Source organism: Humulus lupulus, chromosome 2 (genome assembly GCF_963169125.1).
Source record: "Humulus lupulus chromosome 2, drHumLupu1.1, whole genome shotgun sequence".
Taxonomy (NCBI): Eukaryota; Viridiplantae; Streptophyta; class Magnoliopsida; order Rosales; family Cannabaceae; genus Humulus; species Humulus lupulus.
This window is the reverse complement of record NC_084794.1, coordinates 187,389,080-187,405,849: the sequence shown is the minus strand read 5'-3', so window position 1 is coordinate 187,405,849 and position 16,770 is coordinate 187,389,080. Positions and strand designations below refer to the sequence as shown.

The following is a 16,770-nucleotide window of genomic DNA, read 5'->3' as shown; positions in this document are numbered from 1 at the left end:
GAGTACCATTGACTTTACTAGTGAAGGTTGTGTCACAACAAGTTTGCGACGTGAGCGCTGATAACCTTTTCAGTTCTAAAAGTCAACCCAATAGGGAACTATTATTCAATCTAGAAGAAGGTATAGATTCCATATCTATTAAACTATGTCCCCAACCATATATATTATTGAGTCCCCAAAACAATTGTTCTTAGCCTAATCATTCTGAAAATTCTTACGCATGAATCAAAGGACCAGATAACATATATAGGAGTTCATAGCAACCTCCGGATTAAGATCATCGTGTAGATGATCATCGTTTGATGTGTTTGATTAATACTATGAAACTGTGTTTAAACAAGTATTAACAAATCACATCTGGTCGAGTCCTATATACCACTATATACAAAGTACCTTCACTAAAGTGTCCTACTACACTAGTGACCCAAATCTAGATCACTTGTATTCATAATACTAGCGAATCATACTAGCGGTAATTAATCTAAAGATTCCATAACTTTATTTTATTGCGAACCACTTTAAGTTTATTATATTAATCTCGATCCTCTCATACCAATATGAGATTAAGACCACATAGATAAACTTTGGAATTTTATGATATTTACTCAATATTATCAATATAATATCAAACATAGTCTATATATATAATAATTCAATTCAATGATTTATTTCATTTAAAAAATTTGTCAACTACAATTGCTTTAAGGGCACTATTCCCAACAATCTCCCACTTGCCCTAAAGCAAATTGATGCATCTCTTTCAATATGTCATTCACATTCTCTTGACTGAATTTGTCTAACAAAGTCGTTGTAACTGATTTGTAAGAAACTTTTTTTTGAATTTATCTTCAAGATTATTACATCAATTATGTAAAAGTGTCTTGAATTAAATGATACTTCATTTCATGTACTTTACCTTCTCATGATTTCTAGTTCTTTTAGAATAGTTGTATCTCCATTGCTTTCACGATGAGATACTAGTTATTTATTCTAGTCTGAAACCCTTTCCAGAATGATAGAGAACTCAACTAAATCAAATAGCCTATTAATTGCTTGTAACTATTATATTTCAACCTTTGTGGTGAAACATACAAATCTGAAATGTCTAATACATTTCCAGATTAATGTGTCTCCTCCGCTATTATCGAAGTTGATTCTGATATCATTCTTTGAAGATTTATAATCAATTCATCCTTTGCGATTTTAGGTCATTGCCTAAATGCACATACATGTAATCTATATTATATTCAAGATACTCAAAATTAAGTCCTTATAATTATTTAATGACTCAATCCATCATTGGATTGACAACTGCTGACTATTCCCACTGTTTAACAAATGTAAATTCGAAAACATAACATTTGATACATTAAACAGTCTATCACTAAGTTGTAGGAATACTGTCTCATGTCCTTATTTTCTGGTAAAAGAATAAATTGACTTTTATTATTTAGATAATACATCCTCTTGACTGGGAAGGCAAAAAGCGTTTCTTGGATTTTTGTAAACTAAAGCATTTAAGCTTCTTACCTATATAAGTCGCTTGAGAAAGTGCCAGAGGATTGTTCTTTCAATCTCTATAGACTTGAATGTAAAGAACACTCTTGGCTTTTCTAAATCTAATATTTAGAGACTCTAGGAATAATTAGAAACCACCAGAATTTCTAAAACACTCAACACTCTCTCTCCCTCTCACTCACGTTCTCTCTCTCCCTCTTTTGTGCCTAAGGGAGTTCTGAAGTTTCGGAGGAGAAAGCTTAAGGAATTAAGCTAGAGGGCTGGGAAAATTAAGGCTCAGGATTGAGGATCGTGCTCGGGACCGCTTCATATTGTTCGCTCAGGATTCGAGGTAAGAAAACTGCAGCCAAGTAGTTGTGAATGGGACTGAGATTCCCTGTAAATGAACATATGTGTTCTGTAATTTATATATCTATTATGTGTAATGTGAAAGTACAACCTAAGGGAGTCGAGGCTGATGATAAGTGTACTGAATGCAGCTCGGCCTAAGCGAACCGAGATCAGCTAAATATCCAGAGGGCTCGGCCTAAGGGTGTCGACACCTAAATATTTGTATTAAAGATTGGGTTGTATTTCTGGAAGTATATGTTTACTATTGCCTAATTTATTGATTGCACTTTGTTGTTGGTTGAACTAAGTGGTTTAAAGTTTACTGTGCAATTTATGTGTTATCTATGCTTATTGATTAAGGTTTTCTTGCTGAGCCTTGACTCATGGGTGCTACGTGGTGTAGGTAAAGGCAAGGGAAAGCTAGACCAGCCATGAGTTTGAGAGGTTTGAGGACATTGTGTATATTGGCAGCTGCTCGACCCCATTGCCGAGGGATTTACAGGGACCAGAGCTCAAAACTATATTTTTCCATTTAGACTGGCTATTGTTGTATTAACATTTGAGGGTTGTATCGCCATGTAAATACTATTTTTGGGATCCCATGTATCAAACTCTTGTTTTAATGAATGTCAACCATTTTATGATCAAAATCTTTTAGCCATAATCTATCACTTGACTTTAGAAACAAGTTTATGTTCAAACGACTTGATTAACAAGTCTTAGACTATTCTAAACACAATGTGTAACGGTCTTGATTATACAGGTCATTACAACTTGGTATCAAAGCCATCTAGGTTTAAGGGTTCCTGAAGACTGACAGGGCATGTACACTCGCCACTAAAGACAAGTTCGACTCAGGGTTCGGTAACCATATATGTGATTATGTGTTTGAGCATTTAAATGAAATATAAATGCTTTATCTACACAATTAATAGGAAGCATGAGATATACTGATAGGGCCTGGCCCTTAACTGCTATGTGAATATGTTAAGGCATGCTTATTAGCATTGCTACTGTATGTGAATAATTGTTTAAATGCCTGAATTCATTATGATTGTGTATTGTTGGTTGAGTTTCGGAATTGGACCATGGGATGAATATAAACTTGTTATTATTGTCTGAACAGTCGAGTCATTGATTGTAGATAAACTTAGATAGTTATGCATCCAAGGCGATCAACTTGACTAGTCGACTCCGAGGTCGAGTCTAGAGATGATGAGCAGGGTTAGAACCCTCTGCCAGTCCCTAAGAACTGGCAGCAGTTGGTTGCTGACATGCAAGCTAAACTTCAGAGTTAGGAAGAAAAGATTTGATTTCTGAGGTAGTAGGCTCTGCTAGGGGGCGTTGCACCTAACTTGCCACCTGTTGTGGCACCATCTATACAACCACCTGAGATTGGGAACAGGTGGGAGCCACTTTATGGACGATTTAGGAGACAACATCCTCCAATCTTCGAGGGAGGACCAGATCCACTTAAGGATGAACAGTGGATGAGTATGATCACCTCCATCCTGGATTTTATGAGGATGGAAAGTAATGACAGGGTGGCATATGCCACCTATATGCTTAGAGAAGATGCTCGTATTTGGTAGGAGGTTGAATCACATACTCGAGAGGTTTGTACTCTTAATTGGTCTGAGTTCAGAGATTTCTTCAACTAGAAATACTATAATGTTGCCGTCAGGGCGGCATAGGTGACAGAGTTCATTGGGTTAGTGCAAGGCCGCATGACAGTTACTGAGTATGGCCTGAAGTTTGATAGGCTAGCGAAGTTTGCACTGGATCTAGTGCCTACATATGCAGCTAGACAAGACAAGTTCTTTTGAGGGCTTAATGCTATGATTGCCCAAGATGTGAGGATCAAATCAGTACCTAGGGAGACAACTTATGCCCAGGCTGTTGAGAAGGCCCTCATTGCTGAGGAGGCAGAGAATAAGATTTGGAGGGAGAACGATGCGAGACGGGATGTTCGCATGGCAGTGCCTCCATTTACAGGATCTGGTAGGAGCGGAGGCCCCAATGATCAGAAGAGGAAGACCCATAATTCCTTGACCACTACTGGTCCTGATAGGAGGGGCCGGGGTGCCCAGGTTGGCCATCAGGGAGGTGGTGAGACATGGAGGAGCTATCCAGAGTGTACTAGATGCAGGAAGCGCCATCTGGGTGAATGTTGGGAAAAGGCCTATTACTTGTGCGAGGTGGTTGGACACCTCAAGAAAGATTGGCCGACGCTGAAGAAAGAGGTACTAGGGAAGGCGACAACTTGACTCCAGCTCAAGTGTTCGCCTTGACACAGGCAGTGGCTGAGGCTAGTCCCCCAGTATTGACAAGTCAGCTCTCTAGCTATGGCTCTTCATATACTGTATTGATTGATTCTGGTGCTACACATTCATTTATTTCTAATAAAGCGATTGATAGATTGTGTAGACCTAGTGAGTATTATATTGCGGGGTTTGGGACTATACTACCTACAGGGGAGCTGGTAGTTTCTAAGAGAAGATTAGAGCACTGCTAGTAATGGTGGATAGGAGGGAAATATCAGTAGATTTGATTGAGCTGGGTATGGATGATTTAGGGGATGGATTGGTGATATCGCCCAATAACTCCTAAGCGGTCGCAGTAGTAATCGGGCTATGTCGTATCCACAGAGAGGTAAAATACAAGTAAAAAGAAAGATTAGTAAATCAGAAATAATAAACTTTGAAATGATGTAACTTTGAAAAAGAATATAAACATTAAATAAACAAAATTGAGGAATTAGAATCAGAAAGAAAATCTGGAAGGCATAAGTTTCATTCATGCAAACATATATATAATTTAATAAAATTGATTTATTCTACTCAACTATAATTCTACACCATTAATTATAGTTGAAAAATATATATAATAAAGCTCACCTTAAAATATGTTCTTTAATTAAATTATACTAACTTCTAATTTTAAAAACCTATCATATTATATACCTTAGAGCAACAAAATACCAATGTCAGAATGCTGTAAAAAGCATATAATATAAAAAATATCCTAAATTAAATTAAGAGCCTAAATTACATAAGAAGAGCATGACTAGACTTATGTAAAAGACACTAATAAATTTAGAATAAAAATTAGAAGAAAATAAATTTAATTGTAACAAAGATATAGAAATGAAAAACAAAATAAAAAATCAATATATTAAAAATATAATGTGAAACATGAACTTCACTCTAGCCTTTCCACAAGAGAATTTAGCCTAAAATAGGAATTGTTTTCACTCAAAGAAATGTAGAAGAAAAATAGGAAAATTAAGAAATAAGTGTTTTTCTCTACAACAATACTCTCTACACTTCCTTCCACAATCTGATGCTTTTTTACTCCATTTGTTCCTCTATTTATAGTGAAAAAATGACCCAAAATATGTTAAAATCGTGTACTAAAGAGTGGGAAAAATGGCTGCAAAATAGGTGCAAAGTGGGACAAGTGTAGCAGACACATTGGCCATGTGTCAAGCACTGATTGGCTCGCAGAAAAATGATGTTGGTGGAGTGGGAGACAGCAAGGCAATGTGTCACCTTTTGGTTGGTTCAGCAGGATGGCGTGGCAGGTGTGGTAGGCACGTCAGCCGGAGTGGCAGATGGCGTCAGGCGCTGGTGGGACACCTGTCTCCTGCTGGAGGAACGGCTCGGCTGTGCGAATGGCAGGCTGCCATGTGGCAGTGTGGCACTTGCTGAAGGCTTGGGCCTGGGCTGTTTGGGCTTGATTTTGGGCCTATTTCACCTTCAAAAATACCACTTTATCATAATTTTTTCAATTATATTTCTTTCTTTCTTCTTTCTTTTTGTTTGTGTCAAAAATACATTTTACTTCCTGAAAATTAAACACAAATTAAATCAAAATTAATATTTTCAAATAGAAAATATATTACAATAAATCCATGAAAATATCAATTAAGATTTAATTAATTTTAAACTTTAAAACTAATAAAATGATATTTTTGAGCACTAATCACAACCCCCAACCAGCTTATTGCTAGTCTCTAGCAATTCAAGTGAAATAATAAATGTCAACATGATATATTTTTGGTCAAAAATTAGAAAAGAACTTAAGCATAATCACAAAATGTTAGTAACAAGTCAACAAGAGTTATCAAAATTACTTCGAATAAATCTAGAGTTGTGAGTGTGTGCACCAAACTTGAACCTTCTTACCGCAAACCATAGCACATAAAGCCTTCGAAATTATGCCAAGTAAAAGTCTCAACTCCATTAACCTCTCATGTAATTGAATATATTTAAAGTTTAAGGTTTCACTCATGGAGTTGGAAAAGAAATACGCACTCATCAAATGGGTATATATTTAGGACAAACTCTTAAATAATTATTGAAACGAAGATAGGAAATAAACTATTTGGACAACCACCATAAAGAGTACCACAAAACCAATTTTTCGGGAATTCTAAGTTAAATAGACAATCTTTACATTTATTCTAAGAACCATAAAATAAAATATGAAATTAATAAACACTTTTTTTTGACACAAGAGACAACATATTTGTAAATGATAGAACTATTGCTCTTGTGTTTTTCTTTTTCTTTTTTTTTCTATATTTTTTTTTCGTCTATCCTTTTTTTTTTAAGAACAAAATGTAAGGCTCTTTAATAAGATTTGTCTATAGAAAATATTATCCCTAAAACATCATCCATTCATACCACAATACCTTGTCCAAATAATTATAACCATTTCTAAGAATCAATAAAAATTTAAAAGTTGTTTTCTCAAGTCTCACCTCTCACACAAAATAATGGATTCTTAAACGTGGAAAATTTATAAGCAAATATGTGCTAACAACCATCTTACCACAATGTTTGGTATGTGCATTAGGTAACTCTATAGAAACTCTTAGTAATACAGATAACAAAAATTGACTCAAAAATAACAGTTTGCAAAAATAAATAAGTAATTTTTAAAAAATTTGACCGTGAAAATATTAATATGACAAAAATCAACATGAACGTGCATGAATATGCTCTCCACCCCCAACCAAAATTTGACAGTGTCCTCAATGTCTCAAAAGATAATAAATGTAAAAGAGCAGGGAAAGAGAACACCTGGATAGCGAGTGTCGAGTGATAGAGCGAATATTGATTCTCTAAAACTTGAAAAAATGAAAACACAAAATGATAAAAAATAAAATAAAATGACAAAAGAGAAATAAACAGAAAACAAACCTATGTACAAACAATTTGGAACACTACTCAGACTTGGTAAACCGGTTCCACGAGAGTGACTTCTTCAGGCTGGGTCACCCTCTCTATGTAGTGTTTTAGTTGCTGGCCATTTTGTAGAGTCCAAGAACTTTACTTAGCTAAGATAGATAGTAGTATTATAGTATTTATAGTATTAACTTTTTAACTGTGGATTTTTGGTTCAGACCGGGAATTATTTAGACACTCATAGTAGTACTTATAGATTTTCTAAGTTTAACCTATAGTTTAAGAATATTAATTTTAACCTAAGGTTTGATTAATATGACTGATATTAAGGATAATATTTATTATACTATAAGGTTTAGATAAGAACCAATAGGATTTTAAGCACATGTTATGAATGGGTGATTAAGGATTAAGTATTTTGAGGATTAAATTTAATAAGGGGTAAACTTTGAATGCTATAAGGTCAGTCAGCAGCTTTGAATACGTTGAGGGCTTAGTCAAGGCTGTTTACTCCATTCAAACTTAGCTAAAAATATGTAATTTCGTGTTTAAATAATCAGCGTGTGCCGATATATCACAGCTATAGGGGGCGATATATCGCAGCACGTAGATACGGAAAACACGAGACGATGCACGACAGCCTCGGGCATACTAGCCTAGGCAATATATCGCCTACAGGGGGCGATATATCGCCTCCTTCAGTATATTTTGAAACATTTTGAAATCATTTTCCATTCAGCCATTCAACCTCTTGATAAGTCCAGCATCTTTTTGAACGAGTCTTCAGCCTCTACTGAACGATTATTCAAATTATTTTCACCTAAAAAGCTATTATTTTTATTCAAGTAAAATTAAGATCCTTTCATTCCTAAACTCTATAAATAGGACCCAGTACCCAGCCATTATTCATCTTTTGCTCTAAGTTCAGAGGCTGCAAGTGCTAAGTGAGTGTGAGAGTGTAAACACCTGGGTTGGGGAATCATAAGCTTGATCACCATAAGCTTATCAAACACTTTGGGAAGTAAGGTTTTATAGTATTTCGGTATGAGGTGTAGATTGATCTTACAAGTCTTCAAGGTAACCCAAAACTCTAGTTCATTGGTTTTATGTTATTTTCTTTCTCATAGTCTTCTACTCAGTCTTCTAACCTTATTCTTATTTTGGTTAGGAAATCTAAGAACTTGCTCATAAGTTTTTGGTAAGTATGTTTCTCAAAGGTTTAGTCATTCCATTCCTTCCATTCTTTCCATTACTTTTTCTTCAAATCTACTCACCCTGTTTCATAATAGATATTAGGAGTGTTCCAAAGTCCCAACACTGTCCTCTTATCCCAGTAACTTTGGTAGGGAAAATAGGATAGAAATGCATATGTTATATGTTTTATATGTTATCTTATGTTATGATAAGTGTTATGATATGTTTGTAGGCTTGGGCATATGACCCATTTGACTAACAAGCCCCAAATAGATTATGGGCATATGACCTACTTAGCTAGTAGGACCCCACTAATCTAATGGGCATATGACTTATTTAGTCTATGGGACCCCAAGTAATAATGGCCATTATAGTATGTGTATGATAAAGTGTTATGTTATGTCTTTATGTTTCTTATGAAATTTATGTATATGAACTATGTGTTAGATTTTCCTTGCTGGGCATTAGGCTCATTCCTTTTTGTTTATATGTGCAGGAAAATAGCTATAGCGGCGGTAAGATTCATGGATGCTTGGGGAATGTGTATCAGTGGTGAATGGATTCAAGGAGTCGAGAGTTCGATTTTCGAGGATGTAGTCTTGTTTTTTTATGGTCTTTATATGTATTTTTCGCACTTATTATGTAATCTCTTTTTATTATAAATCATGTTATGTTTTGTTTTTCAAACAATGGGATCCCATATCCTTCTTGATATTTTTGCAAGTAACTCTTATTTTTACAAGTTTCCTAATAAAATTATGGTATTTTCGCAATGTAAGTTTTATTAAGGATTTGTATGTATAGTTTCGTTAATGGTCCAAAGGTCTAGAGTAGTGGGTCATTACACATTTACTTTGAATTCTCTCCCATCAGTTGGGTTTATGACCTCAACAACACCGTTGGGAAAGACAGATTTCACAACATATGGGCCAGTCCACATTGATCTCAGCTTGCCAAGGTGGATATGCAGACGAGAGTCATAAAGAGGCACTCGTTGGTTTGGCTCAAATTCTTTTATGAGGATCTGCTTGTCATGGGCCACTTTCATTTTGGCCATGTAGATCCTAGAGTTGTAATAAGCATCATCTCTTAACTCTTCAATTTCTGACAACTGCAGCTTACGATTGAGTCTTGCTGCTTGAGATCAAAATTTAGGCTTTTAACTGCCCAATAAGCCTTGTATTCTAGCTCAACGGGAAGGTGGCAGGCTTTACCATAGACTAGCCTATAAGGAGACATACCAAGCTGAGTTTTCTAAGTAGTGTGGTACGCCCAGAGAGCATCAATAAGTCGTGACGACCAATCTTTGCGGTCACGATTAACCGTCTTTTCTAAGATTTGCTTAATTTCTCGGTTGGCTAACTCAACTTGGCCATTTGTATGTGGGTGATAAGGCAATGCAACCTTATGAATTACACCATATTTTTGCATTAAGGTCTCAAAAGAATAGTTGTAAAAATGGATGCCTTGATCACTTATGATAGCGCGAGGTGTGCCAAACCTAGATAACACATTTTCCTTTAAGAATTTCACAATAGTTGTGTTATCATTATTTCGACAAGGCACAGCTTCCACCCATTTTGAGACATAGTCTATGGTGAGGAGAATGTAAAGGTAGCCAGAAGAAGGTGGAAATGGTCCCATAAATTCTATCCCCCAACAATCGAATATTTCTATTAAAAGAATTAGGTTTAATGGCATCATATGTCATCGGGATAGGGCACCTAATTTCTGACACCTTTCACATGATCGACATAAATTTTTAGTTTCTTTGAACAAAGTGGGACAATAAAGACCACACTGTAAGATTTTTGCAGCAGTCTTTTTCATAGAAAAATGACCACCACAAGCTTCATTATGACAAAAGTCTAGAACACTAAAAATTTCATCATCTGGAATGCAACGTCTCATAATTTGGTCGGGGCAATACTTGAAAAGATATGGGTCGTCCTAATAGAAGTTACGAACCTCGACCAAAAATTTACGTTTATCTTGTGCACTCCATGCAGTTGGAAGTTCGTCAGTCACTAAGTAATTAACGATATGAGCGTACCATGGCAACTTAGTGACTGCGAAGAGATGTTCATCAGGGAAGTCATCTCGAATGGTTGGGCCATCAGTGGAATCAGAAAATTCATGACAAGATAAGTGGTCCGCTACCATGTTTTCAACTCCTTTCTTGTCTTTTATGGTTAGATCAAATTCCTGCAACAGGAGGATCCACCTAATTAAACGCGCCTTAGCATCCTTTTTGGAAAGGAGGTATTTTAAGGCGAAATGGTCTGTAAAGACTGTGATAGGTGAACCAATCAGGTAGGAAAGAAACTTGTCAAGTGCGAAAACTACAGCAAGTAACTCTTTTTGAGTGGTAGAATAGTTCATTTGAGCACTGTTAAGAGTTCTACTTGCGTAATAAACAACGAAGGGCTTCCCTTCCCTTCTTTGACCTAAGACGGCCCCTATAGCATAATTTCTAGCATCACACATGACTTCGAACGATAAGTTCCAATCTGGTGGCTGAATGATAGGGGCGAAAGTGAGTTTGGCAATGAGCGTTCAGAAATATTCCTCACACTCAGGTGTCCAATTGAACACAACATCTTTTGCTAGGAGGTTTGACAAAGGGCGAGCAATTGTCGAGAAATTTTGTATGAACCTCCTATGGAATCCTGCATGCCCAAGAAAAGATCGAATGTCTTTAACAGTCTTGGGGGTGGGCAGCTTTGATATGAGTTCAATCTTTGATTGATCAACCTCAATTCCTCGTTCTGACATGACATGCCCCAAGACTATGCTTGACGACACCATGAAATAACATTTTTCCCAGTTGAGTACCAAGCCCTTCTCTTTGCAACGTTTAAGCACAGACTCTAAATTGAGAAGGCTTGACTCAAAGAAATCTCCAAAGACTGTCAAATCATCCATGAATACTTCCATACATTTCTCGATCATATCACTAAATATACTCATCATGCATCGTTGGAAAGTGGCTGAAGCATTGCACATGCCAAATGGCATGCGCCGAAAGGCAAAAGTACCAAAAGGACAAGTGAATGTGATCTTATCCTGATTTTCTAAGGAAATCTCAATTTGGTAATACCCTGAATAACCATCGAGAAAATAATAGAAAGGATGACCTGCCACACGTTCCAATATTTGATCGATGAATGGAAGTGGAAAATGTTCTTTGCGGGTGGCTGCATTTAATTTTCTATAATCAATGCACATGCGCCACCCAGTTGTGACCTTGGTAGGAACAAGTTCCCCTTTTTCATTTTGTACCACTGTTACCCCAGATTTCTTGGGAACAACCTGAATTGGGCTGACCCATTTACTGTCAGCAACAGGATAGATTATGCCAGAATCAAGAAGTTTCAAGACTTCAGTCTTTACTACTTCCTTAATTGTTGGGTTCAATCTTCTTTGAGGGTCACGACGTGGTATACCCCAGTCTTCCAATTGAATGTGATGGGAACAAATTAAAGGACTAATACCTTTGATGTCAGCTATCGTCCATCCTAATGCATCTCTTTGTTCTTGCAACACATTGATGAGTTGGCGCTCTTGTGTGGCATTGATCTTGGAGGATATTATGACAGGAAAAGTGTTGTCAGCTCCTAGGAACACATGCTTAAAACCCTCGTGAAGTTGTGCCAACTTTGGTTGAGGAGCTTGTTCAATGGATGGTTTTGGTGTTTTTCGATCTTGAGGGAGTTCCTCAAAGATTGGATTCCAAAACATGGTTCTTCTAGCCTATGAGTGTTTGACGATTTCAGGGTTGATTTTAGACTCATCGGGCTCAGAACTTTCTGAAATTTGGAAGAGGTTATTATAATGACTAAACGTGTATTTTGATTCAACCTCTTTCGAAATAAGTGTATCGATCATATATGATTGGAAACACTCATCGTTATCAGGTGGTTGTTTGCCATGGTGGAAAACATTCACTTCTAGAGTCATGTTCCCGAAAGAGATTTTCATGAGACCATTCCTACAGTTAATGAGTGCATTTGCTGTTGCGAGGAAAGGTCTACCAAGAATGATGGGAATTTTGGACTCTATACTCACTTCAGATTGAGTGTCCAAGATGAGAAAATCAACAGGGTAATAGAATTTTTCAATTTGAATTAGAACGTCTTCTACTATTCCCCGAGGTTTCTTAACTGATCGACCAGCCAATTGTAGCACCACGGATGTGGGCTTGAGTTCTCCTAGACCTAATTGCAAGTATATTGAATATGGCATGAGATTTACACTTGCTCCTAAGTCTAGAAGGGCTTGACCAAATTCCTGCTCCCCAATTTGGCATGAGATGGTGGGACAACCAGGATCTTTGTACTTAGTCGGTGTCTTGCAGTCAATTACCACGCTAGCTTGTTCCGCCAAGAATGCAGTTTTCTTGACATGGTGCTTTCTTTTAACAGTGCACAAATCCTTGATAACCTTGGCATAAGCCGACACTTGTGTTGATCACATGCAACAATGGCAAGTTGATCTTCACTTGTGTTAAAAGGTCTAGGATTTCACCATGATTTTCCAGTACCTTTCCAATGGATTTCAAAGCTTGAGGAAAGGGTGCCTTTACTGGAATGCTTATTGGCACATCATCATCTGGAGCGGGCATTGACGTACTCGTTGTCTTAGTTAACGGTGAAACCGTACTTTGACCACTTCGAGTAGAGATGGCATTAACCTCTTTGAAATTTGTATCTGCAGAGGAGGAGGTTTGTGCCATGTGTTGCCCTTTTTGATGGATTAGAGGTTGAGCGGGAAGTCTACCATGCTCTTGAATCGCCAAAGTAGCGTTTAGCTTTGTCATTTAGATTTTCATGTCTTTCATTTCCTCTACCATTTATGTGAAATAAGATTTGAGCTCTTGAGTTGAGGCTATTTGAGTTTGCGCAAGCATCTGCAAAGTATTCTCTAGAGAATTACTTGACTGCATGTTATTTTGAGGAGCAATGTATGATTTTGGTGGTTGTTGCTGCTCAGGCCTCCATTGGCTTCCAGATGCTTGGTTTGAATCCTTCCAGCTGAAATTTGGATGGTTGCGCCAACCGGGATTGTAAGTGTTTGAGAAAGGGTTATAAGGCTTCTTGTGATCCCCTAAAGCATTGTAGTGTTCCTCATTTCCTCCTCTTAACTCACCAAGAGTTGGGCACTCTTGCGGTTGACGTTCCACCCCTCCACATATGAAGCATGGATCTTGTGTCTCTACCTTTGCAGCCATGTGGATTCCTCTACCTTCTTGAGATTTGAAAGCCTCAAATTATTGTCTCAATAATTCAATTTGGCTTTTGACGTTGTCATCTTCCTTTAATTGATAGATTCCAGTTGATCATGGCTTGTCCATAGGACTCGGTCCATTCCATGTGTAAGACTTTTTAGCAAGATCGTCGAGGTACTCGAAAGCTTCATCGGGATCTTTTTGAAGGAATTCACCATTGCACATCATTTGTACAAATTGTCTTTGTCCGGTTGTAAGACCGTCATAGAAATAGCTTATCAGACGCCAGCTTTTGTACCCATGATGTGGGCATTGATTTATCAAATGTCTAAACCTCTCCCAGACTTGATGGAAAGTTTCATGGTCTTTCTGGATGAAGGTAGAGATTTGCCTCTTAAGGCTGCTAGTCTTATGGGGCGGGAAATATTTGGCAAAGAATGCTTTTGTCATTTCGTCCCATGTTCCGATAGATCTAGGCTTTAAGGAATACAACCAGCTTTTTGCTTTGTCTTTGAGAGAGAAAGGAAAAAATTTCAATCTCACAATGTTGGTGACATCAGCTTGGTTGTTGAATGTAGCCACCACCTCTTCGAATTCCCGTATATGCACGTACGGACTCTCATTTTCCAACCCATGGAAGGTTGGTAAGAGGTTAATCATGCCAGGTTTGGAATCAAAATTTGGTATATTGTTGGGATACATTATGCATGTAGGTGTGGATATACGCGTAGGATGTAAATAATCCTGTAGCATTCTTGGTTGGACTTCATCTTGATGAGCCATCGTGGGTGGTTCAGGAAGTCTCGGTGAATCAGGAGTGTTTGAACGAATGGAAGAAAACGACGAACTAGGAGAGTTTTCTAAAGTTTCTACTTGTTGTCTCACGAATCTCCCTAGTGCGTCTCTGTTTCGTGGCATAAATATTTTTTTATTTTGTAAGTAGTATAAGCGCAAGTGTGTAATAATGTAATAAGTATACACAAAAAATGTTCCTAGGCCAATTGGGAAGGCTGCCAAGGTACCACTTTAGGCCCAAGAGCTTTTCTAGAACTCCCCGAGGTTCTTAGAAAAGGTCGGAGGGTAACGCTAACACATACCTTATTTAAGAACCAATTTTTCTAAGACAGAACAAGTTTGGTTTTTACTAATTTCCACAATTACAAAAAATTTCTCAATACTTTTTTTTTATTTTATGATTTAAAATTTTATGCATTTTTTTCGGAAAAAACCTAAATCTAGAAAATAAAATTCTAAACCTAAAAATAAAATAAAAAAAGAAATGAATAAAAAAATAAATAAAAATAAAAATTACTAAGGAAAAATAAAATAAAAGAGAAATTAAAAAAAATTTATACTACTTTTTTTTAAATAGAAAAAAAATTAATTTACTATGCAAACCTTTAATTGTAGAATTACCTCCTCGGCAATGGTGCCAAAATTTGTTATCGGCCAATAACTCCTAAGCGGTCGCAGTAGTAATCGGGCTATGTCGTATCCACAGAGAGGTAAAATACAAGTAAAAAGAAAGATTAGTAAATCAGAAATAATAAACTTTGAAATGATGTAACTTTGAAAAAGAATATAAACATTAAATAAACAAAATTGAGGAATTAGAATCAGAAAGAAAATCTGGAAGGCATAAGTTTCATTCATGCAAACATATATATATTTTAATAAAATTGATTTATTCTACTCAACTATAATTCTACACCATTAATTATAGTTGAAAAATATATATAATAAAGCTCACCTTAAAATATGTTCTTTAATTAAATTATACTAACTTCTAATTTTAAAAACCTATCATATTATATACCTTAGAGCAACAAAATACCAATGTCAGAATGCTGTAAAAAGCATATAATATAAAAAATATCCTAAATTAAATTAAGAGCCTAAATTACATAAGAAGAGCATGACTAGACTTATGTAAAAGACACTAATAAATTTAGAATAAAAATTAGAAGAAAATAAATTTAATTGTAACAAAGATATAGAAATGAAAAACAAAATAAAAAATCAATATATTAAAAATATAATGTGAAACATGAACTTCACTCTAGCCTTTCCACAAGAGAATTTAGCCTAAAATAGGAATTGTTTTCACTCAAAGAAATGTAGAAGAAAAATAGGAAAATTAAGAAATAAGTGTTTTTCTCTACAACAATACTCTCTACACTTCCTTCCACAATCTGATGCTTTTTTACTCCATTTGTTCCTCTATTTATAGTGAAAAAATGACCCAAAATATATTAAAATCGTGTACTAAAGAGTGGGAAAAATGGCTGCAAAATAGGTGCAAAGTGGGACAAGTGTAGCAGACACATTGGCCATGTGTCAAGCACTGATTGGCTCGCAGAAAAATGATGTTGGTGGAGTGGGAGACAGCAAGGCGATGTGGCACCTTTTGGTTGGTCGGTAGGACGGCGTGGCAGCTGCGACAGGCGCGTCAGGCGGAGTGGCAGGTGGCGTCAGGCGCTGGTGGCTCGGCTTGGCTTCATCTGGCGCTGGTGGGACGCGTGTCACCTGCTGGAGGAATGACTCGATTGTGCGAATGGCAAGCTTCCATGTGGCAGTGTGGCACTTGCTGAAGGCTTGGGCCTGGGCTGTTTGGGCTTTATTTTGGGCCTATTTCACCTTCAAAAATACCACTTTATCATAATTTTTTCAATTATATTTCTTTCTTTCTTTCTTCAAAAATACATTTTATTTCCTGAAAATTAAACACAAATTAAATCAAAATTAATATTTTCAAATATAAAATATATTACAATAAATCCATGAAAATATTAATTAAAACTTAATTAATTTTAAACTTTAAAACTAATAAAATGATATTTTTGAGCACTAATCAATTGGTTAGTCAAATATGGGACCACTATAGATTGTAGGAAGAAGATGGTAACTTTTGAGCCTGAAGGTGATGAGCTCTTTGTTTTTGTGGGTACTATGCACGGACCCAGTGTTCCTATGATATCAGCGTTGAGGGTTTGGGACCTATTACAAGGAGGTTGTATATGTTTTCTAGCAAGCGTGGTGGATACAACTAGAGTTACGCTAGTGGGGCCAGGAGAGACTAGACTAGTATGCGAGTTCTTTGATGTGTTTCCTGATGATTTACCAGGATTGCCGCTGCACAGGGAGATTCTGTTTGTCATTGAGTTAGCGCCGGGTACAGTGCCAGTGTCGAGGGCACCATACAGGATGGCTCTGGCAAAGCTAAATGATTTTAAGATACATTTGCATGAGCTACTAGATTTGGGGTTTATCAGGCCTAGATTTTTTCCATGGGGTGCTCCGGTCTTATTT

At 36.7% G+C, this 16,770-nt stretch overlaps 1 non-coding gene across 1 annotated transcript; it reads left to right on the top strand.

The window, feature by feature from the left end:
• Positions 1-13,756: 13,756 nt before the first annotated feature.
• Positions 13,757-13,863, top strand: LOC133820546 (small nucleolar RNA R71). The gene has a single exon (XR_009886953.1). It is a non-coding gene; the product is annotated as a small nucleolar RNA R71 (small nucleolar RNA).
• The last annotated feature ends 2,907 nt before the right edge of the window (positions 13,864-16,770 follow it).